This window comes from Sinohyriopsis cumingii, chromosome 5 (genome assembly GCF_028554795.1).
Source record: "Sinohyriopsis cumingii isolate HCF-2022 chromosome 5, ASM2855479v2, whole genome shotgun sequence".
Classification (NCBI taxonomy): Eukaryota; Metazoa; Mollusca; class Bivalvia; order Unionida; family Unionidae; genus Sinohyriopsis; species Sinohyriopsis cumingii.
In genome coordinates this window covers 45,980,122-45,992,155 of record NC_142965.1, presented here as the reverse complement: position 1 = coordinate 45,992,155, position 12,034 = coordinate 45,980,122, and the positions used below count along the sequence as shown (strand labels likewise).

General features: G+C 36.0%; 1 protein-coding gene across 1 annotated transcript in view; it reads right to left on the bottom strand.

Moving 5' to 3' along the window:
• Positions 1–8,128: 8,128 nt before the first annotated feature.
• Positions 8,129–12,034, bottom strand: part of LOC149799070 (uncharacterized) — a 70,923-nt gene continuing 67,017 nt past the window's right edge. Inside the window, exon 6 of the mRNA XM_089958059.1 lies at positions 8,129–8,720. The gene's annotated coding sequence lies outside the window, so the exon portion shown is untranslated. The remainder of the gene's footprint in view (positions 8,721–12,034) is intronic.

The following is a 12,034-nucleotide window of genomic DNA, read 5'->3' as shown; positions in this document are numbered from 1 at the left end:
TCTGCATTGATTTCTTTAATCTCATAACTGCCAGTTGGTATTCCAACAACAATCCAGTCAGGTGTTTCATCATCTTTATTTTTATTAGCAAATGCAAGCGAATTTTTTGCCGGTGTTCCATTAAATGATTTTGATCTGATATTTGGCCAACTGTAATGCACTCGCAATTGTGCTAGTGCAATTTCTTTTACTGGAATAGCAATTGGAAAACTGACATTAAATTCAGGATTAGTCGAACTTACAGAGATCATCGCTGTTTTCAGCGGAGTTGTGTTTGTCACGATCTGCTGGAGTAGCTCTAGTCATGTCATTATTAATATTTACACCTTTAATATCAGCATAGTTGTATACGCTAATCATTTCTGTAAACTCAAAATCAGATATAACTCCATCATTAAGACCCGTCGATAACAACGAAGATAACTTCGAGTATGCTACTGTCGCCGTGTGTAACTTTATTATGTAATCGGATAATTTTTTATTCGTACAAGTATTTATCTTTTTTGTAATGATATTTAACACACCTGCAATTGATGTTGTAGCTGAAATACAGATTGTTACGGCTACTGGCACCATCATTGTTACCGTTGATAATAATACGCATGTAGACACAACAGCAGCGGATACTGAATAAACGATAACGTCAACGATAACTAGTCGTCGTCGATATTTCTTTATTTTTACCGTATATTTTTCGACTCGATTTTTTAAGTTCGTTTGCCATTCACGTGCTTGATTATACCTGTACACGCCTGAGGTATTCATTATATTTTATGCAGTAAATAATTGAGGTGTTTCAGCTACAAATTCTAGACACCACCAGAAAGATGCTGCGGTTAATGTCTTATCAGCTGCTTCCAGGATAAATACTTCTTCGTTTCCGCTATTTAATACTATAGACACAGCTCCAGAAAACCTGTCGGTGGAATGACGCCATGGGTACGTTGTAAAAATCTCGAATTTTGAAGCACTGAACACAGACAGCCTGTACACGCCAGTGACCGTTGCGGTATATTTGATAGTTTTATTTTGCTGTGACCATGTTGCAAATCCAGATGACACCGTGTACAGGATATTGGTAATATTCCCGGAAGTTATTCCGGCTGAAATTTTAGTCAGACTAATTTTGTTAACGATATCAGGAATTCCACGCACGACACTTCTAATGTTTATTTAGTTGTGTCTAGGTTACTTTTGATATCAACGAGTTTTATGTCAACGACGTGCGGAGTGCCGAAGAATTTATCAATAGATTCATCGGTTTTTTGAAAATTTCTTCGAAATCTTCCAAAAGCGCCCACGTGCACATCATACTCTGCCCGCAACGTGGATAATTTACCGTCAACGGTATTGTAGTTGACGTCGACGTATTTTTTGTCGCGGCATCTTCGTCGGATGTTGAATCTCTTAACACTACTGTCTTGTTTCCGTTCATGCTGAGTTCACCTGTCATTGTGTCGCCGGTGCTTCTCACACGATTAGCAACGCTTTTTGTAATTTCATGTCTGATGGTTTTAAATGATATACTTGAATCCCTGATTCTACCGCCGTCAGTAAACACGGGAATGTTATCCGTGACCGCACCGAGCACTCGTCGAATTATATCATTCCATTTGATGTTGCTCGTTTTTAGTTTTCCCTATCGGTCCTGAAAAATAACAACTTCATCTGGGTCAACTCCAGCCAGGTTCATAATATCAGCGAGTTCATCTTTAGTCACGTACTTCGACAAATCAATGTCGGATTTTTTTTTTCTTACTGGTAGAAGAAGATCTTTCATAAATATCAACCATTATAATGAGACCTGTTGTTTAAAACGAAGCGGTTACTTGTATAATCATGCACGACTTTATGTGGCGGTTTGGATGACTTTGATATAGCGTCGAGTACATTAATTACTTCACTGCCGCATATTGGCGGATCCGTCATTATTTGTGTTGGTAGCGTTGAATACCAAACCGCTGCGTGAAGTGGTGCGACATACTTGATAAATTCACGAGGTGGAGCTAACTCGTACGAATCAAAATAAACGATTCCACGTGGATCAATTGCGTATGCGGTCCAGTGAGTACCAGGTCCAGAATGTTCATCGAGATTAAAAATACCTGTTTCAACGCTGTTTGGTCGGTCTGGTAATTGATCTCGCATAAAAACACCTCTGAATTTTTTTATTTTTAGTTGTTTGGCAGAATCAAGTCAATCAAAATTTGATGCTGAAATTAACGAAGAGATCCTGGAAGCCTCAGACCTCTTCCCCAACGAGATCCCGGTAATCTTAATCCGGTTCCTCTTTTTTTAATCCTTGCCCTGTTGCTTTCTTTAGAGCCATTCCAGCAGCGGTTCCAACAGCACCTAATGCGGCCGCCTTTGCTAAGGCAGGTGCCGCTGAGGCAATTAATGGTGGAATAGCCGCGAGAAGTGGAAAAATACCGCCTGTTTTAATTGAATCTTTAACCACACCCGCAGAGAGATTAAGTTTGACGCCTGTCTTTGATTGTTTAGCGCTGTTGAAATGTGTTAGTTGACGTTCTGATAATGATAATTTATTTTGACCACCCGTGATCTGATCTCGCTTTAGTGATAATTTCATACCGCAGTTTTTTGCTGAATTTGATTGAAGGTTTTTAATCTGACCAGGAGTCAGACTGACACTAACGTGATGATATGGCATTTTATGATAATACCTGTGTTTGTTAACGTGATTAAAGATTTTCCACTGGTGCATTAACGACTCTCATTCGTCCACTATCATCTTCAAGTAACATCGCTTTGTCACTGAGTATGACAGCGATTGCTCTGTAGGCGCCGCGAATAAGGGGTGGACCAGCTATATCAGGAGGAAGTTCATTAACACGAGCTCGAAAATGTATATCAACGACAGATTGTTTAGATAAATCAAGATGCTCCAGCGAAAAGTAATAAATCGGATAAAGATTTGTAAAATCTAACTGTGATATTTGCAGCCCAGTATCCACATTTTGATCACGTCCCATAAATGACATCAAACGATGATATGCACCCGCTACGTGATTTTGACCAAAATTTAACAATATATATTCAGCTGGCTCTTGATGTCCATTTATCCGCAAGGAAAATTCATCAACACTAAGTTTGTCAAATATCATATGTGAAAGTTCTTGATTATTAATTCGGTGATTATCTTGTAGAGCAATAAAAATATTTCGTGGCGCAGAAATGCCCTGCTGTGATGCTATATTCCATGTGAATAAACCATTAATAGAACTTTGAGTAGCATCTGTGGTTACTGTCAACCATGATAACAATGATTTACCGCCTGAATCCATAAAAGAGAGTAATTTTTGTTCCTCAGTAATTGATGGAGTCATCACTGGCATCCACAATGAAAGTTTTGTCAGTATTACTTTACCAGCATCACCAGCAGGTCTCCAGATTTCATCATTATCATCAGTTTTTCTTACAAGCACAACTGTGTGTTTAGCCCCGAAGATAAATTTTCTAACATTTCTGCAAAATCCAAAAATATGGGATAATGGAATCGCGCATGAGAAATTTCTACGATTACCTTTTAACATCGATCGTCGTGATGAAAATCCTAAATTGAACTCTGAATTAATATCATGAACAACCGGCCACACATCAGCATCAGCGTTATTGGCAAAATTTCTTGGTACTATACTGTCTGCTGTCTGGGTGATTAGAAGTGTCTTTGGAGAACATCATTGTTGGACCGACTGATCTTGTATAATCATCTGAATATCTTGCTAGACCAATTATCGCTGTTGCAACATCAACGTCTTTTTTAATCGATTCAATATTTCTTCCATCAATCATGTATGTGGCACTATCAAACAACGCCATAATACCGTTGTTAACAAAACCGATTCTAACATCACTTCCGTACTCAGTATCATCTGCTTTTATAATTTCACCTTCTACTTCAATAAACGCTTCGGCGGTTAAGAAATATCTACTTGTATCCTGAACTTGTAATTCGATTCGACTACGTTGATTTGGTTGTCGTGCGTTATAAGAATAAAATTGATAATCGCGTATTGATTCGTTTTTGAGAACGGGTGCGTCTATATCAAACGCTGGGTCAGATACACGTTTAAACATTTTATTATAATTGTAATGATTTAAATCATGGTCGCTTTGACTTACCAAGGACACGAAGACCGCTTCCTACTATTAAACTTGAAGCTATATTTTTTTCTGCTTCTTCAGATAATTCCGCTAGTTTTTGATTTGCAGCCTGATTTATTATTTTACTGACATTTGCGGGCATAACTTCAGTGCTGGCCAGTTTTATTGGTTGCTGCTGTTTTCTTCGTACTAATCGAGCAAGTCTGTCCTTGACAGTCGAGAACGATTTACTGGCAAGATTACCAATAGCGCCAGGAATTTTATCACGAACAGCCTCAATAGCCTTCATCCCTAACTGTTTTGCAATCGGTATTGCTTTTGGAGCCATCCTTCTAAATAGACCCTGAACAACATCACCAAGTCCATCTCCGTAAATTGTTTTGTAATTTGGCAGTCGTGAGTTTACTACCCTGACCATGATCGGTCTACGTTGAGCAGTGTGTATAATCATTTTTATATACTGATTAATTAATTGTTTAGTCGCTGTGATAATCATCGGCAATTTCATCAATAAGAGAACGATAAATGCTGCGATCCATAATACCGCCTTGAAATAATCTTCGACAAATATCAGATATTTCATTGATTATTTCTGAAGAATTGTTTCCTGCACGTTTTCCTCCAATTAGTATTTCTAGTCGTTCTACGTCAGAAAGAACACTGTAAGGCCAGGCAATAAGACCACTCCCCAAACCGCTTCCAGTAGCACCTGGTGCATCATTGTCAGGATCTTCTTCTGGAGATTGCGGTTGAGTAGTTTGCTGCTGTGGTGGAGACTGTGGCTGAGTAGATCGTCGCCACGGTGAAGATTGTGGCTGAGTAGATCGACGCCACGGTGAAGATTGTCGTTGTCGCATTAGTGTAGAATAATCATTAATTGTGTCAATAAATTTAGTATATATAGCATCATTACTTCTAACTCGATCAGCTCCATAATGTAGACGATATATCCACTTGTACCAATTCTCACGGCTCACCGGATCATTGGCATACTCGGATTTTAAAACGCTATCTCGTTTATCATAACTTCTCACAGCAAAACTAGCTAGTTCACTTACGTTTCTGGATTCCTCTTATCTGATCATTACTACTGTAGTTAAATTTATCGATCATGTCAACCCTGGCCCTTTGCTCTGTTTCTGGTACACGATATTTCATATCAGCTATTTCAGTATGAATTTTGTCAATATTTTCAAGTATTTCTTCATCGGGTGGAGGTTGAGCTGCAGCTATTTCAGTTGGAAGATCTCGTAAAATCATTTTTGTTTTCTTGATTCTTTCTGCTATTTTTTTAGTCTGCGCAGCGGTTTGTTTTAAAACTTGAAGAATACCCTTCTTCTTTTTCTTCTTCTCGTCGTCGTCATCCTCATCCTCCTCATCATCCTTAAAATCTCCCCATACAGCTTTTTTAGTAATTGTTGCAATGGGTTTAAATAACTGTTCTGTGCCTTCTGTAAATTCAACTTGGGCTTATTGACGTTCTTGCAATTTTTGTCTACCAGAATCACGAACAGGAAGAAATTTCTTTATTGCTTCTAATCTTTCTCGAGCAAATCTAGCAGTATGTGATTCCTTGGCTGGTGGCATTTATTAATATAATAAGTTTTAATTGATAGCAGCAGAGAGGGCGGGGACCTCCGGTATGTAAACACAACTCTCGGTCAGGTACGTAGTGACCTTATTTTTTATTTTATTTCGGAAGAAGCTTATATTTTAAGCAAATTAGGTTTCAGAGAAATGGTCTGTTCGTCCTCTCTGCTGCTGTTGTTGACCGTGATATTTACGAAGTTGCATGGCAATCTATCAGAAAGAGTGGGACTATTTGCTTTCACTAAAATGTGATGGAATGACAACGGATGGACAAAAGTAATCCTCTCTACCTGCACCTCTGGATGTAGAAGTCAATCAGCGTATTCAATAAATTCCATTTTTAATGAGCAGTCACTTAAGATCATCCAATTACAAATAAATCTCTCTCTGGCAATAAGAGATTTAAGATCTTTTAATTTTGCATCTCTCTAAGAAAGATGAATGATAATTCAAATAAGCGATGAAAATCGGAGATACATGGTTAAACTAAAGATAGGTGAAATATTGTTTTAATACAGATATTCGGAGTATTAATTCATTTACCGTGTAATAAACTGAGAGACGCGTCACGACTATTGTAAGTTGTGTCTCCACAGAAATAAATAAACATACCAAGACATTTTATTTCATGAGACTTATCTTTTATTGATGCATTGCTACTTAATTCCACAGGCATGAGTTTCGAAGAAGTTGAAGATATTAGACTGGAACATTTTAACTAATCTATATTTGCACGATATTTCCTTAAGAGATGTACATACCGTATATTAAACTTGCTGCTAATTAAATATATAGTAATAATGTGTGAGAAAACTTGCTGCTAACTAAACTACAATTATAATTTGTGAGAAAACGTATGCTTATTAAAGTTTTGAGATCAGCAAAATAGCTGCGAGCCTTTATTAGATATTATGAGATGCAAGAGTTCTTTTTGTAAACTATAAACAAACATAAGTAATTTTACCTGCAAATGCTACGTCTGATAAGTAATTTCAATATCGAGGCACTGGTAAGACACTTGCATTCACTTAAATAGTTGTACAGGTATGGTCTGTTTCAAAATAACGCTGAAGGAAATTATTGCAACGATGTTTGTGGATACATATAAAAATGTTAGGACATTTTACATTCAATAAGTGATAAGGGGTGACAAATATTTGTGTTTAATCACACACACACACACACACACACAGAGTGTGTAATTTCACTGATCAGGAGAGCCTTATAAATATAGTTGGAAACAGACCATATAATTTTCATCCCATGTGAATAAATACAATTCATCTATCTGATAGTATCAGCCTATAGTTTGTCTGCAGCATCATGGCTTTAGCTTTATTTCAACATTAGTAGTATAGTATAGTACGTTGTTCGAAAAATTAATCACAGCCAAGAAGATTGAAGACTAAGAAATGTTTTAAGCCAATTCAGTTGCAAAATATGAAATAAACGTTTTACAGGATCCGTGCTGCTGTTTCAGTACTGAACTTCATGTTTGAGCGGATTCGTAAAATTAAGAAGCTTAAAAATGAATTACCCACCACACAAATCACTGTAGTGAGGAGAACCACAACAGACGTTGATGCAGTGTAATTGATCTTCAGATTTCCTGAATTCATGAATCTTGTAAAACAGGATGTGAAGTTAAATTCCTATCATTGCAAATAGTTATAACGTTAATAAATATTAAAGAAGACAAGAAAAGCGCATGAATACATATGCGTCCCATTATGCAATTTAACCACCTCTAAAGGCTTGTTACAAAAAATTCGTACTGATTTTTAATAATATGAAACAAAATTCGAGATGAACAATTGAAAGCTAGTTGTATACGCATATAAAAAATTTAGTTTGACAAATTATTGTACGAGCGTGAAAGATGAAGAAAAGAATCAGCTAAAGAAAGCAAACACTGTAATAGGGCATTCATCTAAGACGTATTTCTATTTAAACGACGAACGATTTATGCTAAAGGTTCTTGATAACTGTTTACCTAAGGACAAAAAAGACAAGTATTGATAAACACGTGATCATTCACTGAATACGTATAAGGGTGTACGGTCAGACAGAAACGAAATAAATTATCACTTCCAATTCACATATAAAGGACATCTGTCTGCAAAGAACATACTGTTTTGGATCTTTTAGTGTTTATATAGATAGATAGATAGATAGATAGATAGATAGATAGATAGATAGATAGACAGATAGATAGATAGATAGGTAGATAGATATAGATAGATATAGATAGATAGATATAATAAAGCTAATGTATTTTAAATTATGTCCCAGTGTCCTTTATATGACGGTGTCTGTTAAAGCAGATTTTACTGTGCTACATCGGCAGAGGAGGAATTTAAAAATGACTCTGTCATTATTAAAGCTGTGTTAACAAAGAACTTACAATGCGAAATTTATTGAAACAAATAATTTAATCAAGAAGGAAAAAAGGAACATTTCTCAAACACAGACATATTTTCCTGCATTCAGTATTTCTTTACGAGGATATCTTGAATTTACATAAAAAGCTAAATGTTTTATAGATGGCTTTCTGACTTTATAACTATGCATGAAATTTAAATCCATATTAACTGTACGAACAAACCTTTTATTTTTCAAATGATCAAAGCGCTTCTCGTATTATTGTACAAATGATGTGTGTGATGATTACATTTTCAAGTTTTAACTGTCTAAAAACAATTGGCTATGCTTTCTTCAAGGCATGACTTGAAAACCAATGCTATAATTCATACAGGTAAGACGTACCTGTGCTGCACAAAAAAGGAAACACAACAAGCAATTCTTAAATTTTTGGGTGATTGAGATATTCTCAACTGTTTAAGCTGTGTTAAGTCTCTGTATGGCTTTACGAAGAATCTCTAATTCTTCCTGGAGAGAGTTCGAAACGGAACGAATTGCTTCTTTGTCGTCCAGAGTCTATATGGATTGTGTAATATGAGCTGTACCGGACAGTGTACGGTCTTTCGATAGATGTTGCATAGTCTCTGCAAAACAGAATGATGTGAAAACTGTAAGCAATAAATCTATATTGTGAAAAGATAAATAAGCATTAAAACCCTTTTAAAGGAAAGTTACAAGCTTTACTTCGAAGAAGATTTAAATTTGTGAATTTTTTAAGACAAACGAATTTATATTCAACTCTATCATGTTTCCGGTCTGCTGACGAATGGTTGGTAGGTGTTCCGCAACATTTGTGCGCTGCACATTAATTTATAGAAATTTAATTTGTCTATCTTTTGGCGTTAAATTAATGGGCAGTTGTTACGACTCCATAGTCTTAAACTAAGCAACATAATGAAGCAAAAGCAAGGTTTGTAAAACGTAACAAATAGTTTATCCCTTTAAGTTCTTAATTTTTTTAGAGGAACTTAATGTATTATGAAAAAAATTCAAAATGATCCTTAAAGGTTCAACACAGGTCCAAAGTAATTGAGCGTTCCGAATGAATTCCATGTCCTTGAATGTGCTGAAGTGACAACGGCCTTGATGTATCACAATGGCATTGTACAGAACTCCTTTGAATAAATTCAAAATAGTCACAATACCTCACGTCGCAAATGAACCGACCTGGCTGAACCTTCCAGTTGGAAATCACCCCAAACTTGAACGCGTGCTCATTATTACGATTAATTTTAGAATTTGTAAACACCTTTTGATTTGTGCAATCTACAGTGGTGTACCAATAATAAAAGATACCGTATAGATACAAATAAGACAGGTACAAAGAAACTAAAAGGTTATAAAATCTATCCAGAACCTTTCAAATACCCAGGGTAGGTGAGATTTCTTGCTCGTCCCTTCTTTCGTTAATGTTTGTAAAACAATTCTTTCACGGTTGGATTTCTCCAGCTGTATTCATTGTTTTGGGAAGGTGTGTGATGTAATGCTAACGCTTCAGACAATTAGCTTACAAACAATGTGTAAATAAGACCGATTTTGACTATAAACAAACGATGGTGACACTATATAAAATATCTTATGTTTTTAGACGAATGTCTAGCTCAAAAAAAGGCATGCCCCCTCCTTCCAATTTGAGGGAATGGATACTGAATATGTTGCTTGTTATTTATTTCTGGGTTATTGCAAAACGTTGCAATATTCCTCAAACGGCAAAGGTGTTCACAAATAAATTACAATCACCATTTCATTTTCATACTTACAATTTACTGAACAAAAGGAAAAACTGTTAGTTTCCTAGAAATAAAAATATCTGACGCGGTTTGACAGATCCAAATGCCAGACGGACGAAGTGAGAGTTTAAATGTTTGACAATATGTTTCACTGAATAAATTCGCAGTAAAAGCTAATTGTAAGCACATTTCTCAAAGAAGATTCAGGACATTTGCCTAACATCCCGAATTTACTGTGATTAAATTCTTGAAACAATTTTTCGTGTCATAAGGTACAAATTCAACATTCTATAAGTAAGCTAAAGAACGACACAATTATCATAATTAATAACATGACGAAACTTCGAACCGAAATATTGGTTTTTCTTTTATGATCGTAGTTCTTACGAGAAATTTATTATGGTACTCAGAACCGATAATCGTGTAATCATCTGCTCACAGGAAAAGAGTAATGTACAAAGAGTCAGCCTCCATTAATTGTTGGTCACATAACGATCTTGTAAACTTTGTAGATACAGTTCAGTTGTGTTCGCACAAAATTAGCATATGAACCGTACAATCGACCATTGTTTTTTTATGAAACAAAAAAGTTATTGATGTAAAGTTCGATGCCTTTAACAACAATACTGAGAACTCATTTTTAACCACCTGGCACAATATGGCCTCGAAAGAAGACTGTGACAATCGGTCCCGGCCACACATTTTTCTGGTGAAGTCTGCGAACGGTGCCAGACCCATCTACCTTAGGTGCATTCCTACAACTCAGATCTATTTTGATGAGGTTGTCTTTCACCTTTGACAGAAAAGGTTAGCGTGATGTTTCAGTCTGAAACCTTGATAATAACCCCAAATTGTATTCTCCTAAATTCACAACCAAAAGTCGTCATACGTTTCGGAAAGCAATATTACTGTCTCAACAAAAAGGGGTGTTTGATAGTCATAAGGTAGGAATTCATTTCCATGTCCGATTTGAACGTTTTTATAACACTAAATTCAAACAAACATGGCTGGAAGCCACAACAGAATTGACAATAGTCCCAATCTACCTCTTACATTTTGTTTTGCTAATACATATTTGTTTTAAGAATTGTTGATCGGTGATTGTAAGCAAAATTATCTCTGTAAATGATCTCATATACATACAAGCTCGGCTTTTCAGGATATGACAGAAGATAAATCAAATAACGAAATGACAATATTTTCATTTTATCTCTTTCATTTCATTTTGGTATTATAGTTTGATTTTAAGAATTGATGATTGTTGAATGTAAGAAAAACAATGTCCGTTAATAATATTACTTAAAAACAAGACCGGCTTCTTTGTAAATAAAATACAATTAATACACTTACCAGTATTTCCTTAATACGTCTATGGTGTTTCTTTTACCTGTTCACATGTCAACTGCATAAATAACCAGGGTATCGAAGAAGAAGTCCAATAAAATTACACTTGAGGTAAAATTGCACAAATAAAAAAAAACACAACAAACACTGTATAAATAAATGAACAAAACCCAATAGCATTCGTGGCCTTTTTGTTAACTTTAATTGAAGCTTTGTTAATATTTAGATTTTTTCTTCAATTTTGCGTGTTTCTTTACTTGTACGAAAAGGAAGATACATAATAATATCATCGAATATCAATTTTTCCTTTTCTTTACCTCAAATTCCTGTTGATTTCCTTTTAAGGCCATGTGTCACGTATATGATTTATTCGATTTTATACAAGGTAGATCAGGGGCCCCGAGTGGCCTAGTGGTGTAAGGTGCTCTCCGTTACAGATTGCTGCCATCTCACCTCTGTCTGCGTGGGTTCGAGTCTCGAATTCAGGTAATGTGATTTTGTGAGAAAGCTTGCCAGTAGCTTCTCGTGGGTCGGTGGTTCTTTCCAAGGGTTTTCCCGGGTTTTTCCTCCACCGTTAATTCTGGCCGCCATGTATAGCCTATCGTGTGCTGAAAAATGGCGTTAAACCCTACAACAACAACAACAAGGTAGATCTAAGGCAAGTTTTACTAAACAAAAGACATCTCCGCTGCAATCAGTCACTACGATCAATGTATGCACTTTGTGCTTGATGTGATGATTTTTTTTAGAAAGAAAACGAGATCTCTCTGCTAGTATTTTGGAAAAACATATCTTATGTTATCTTTGCAGTGCAGAATTATGAG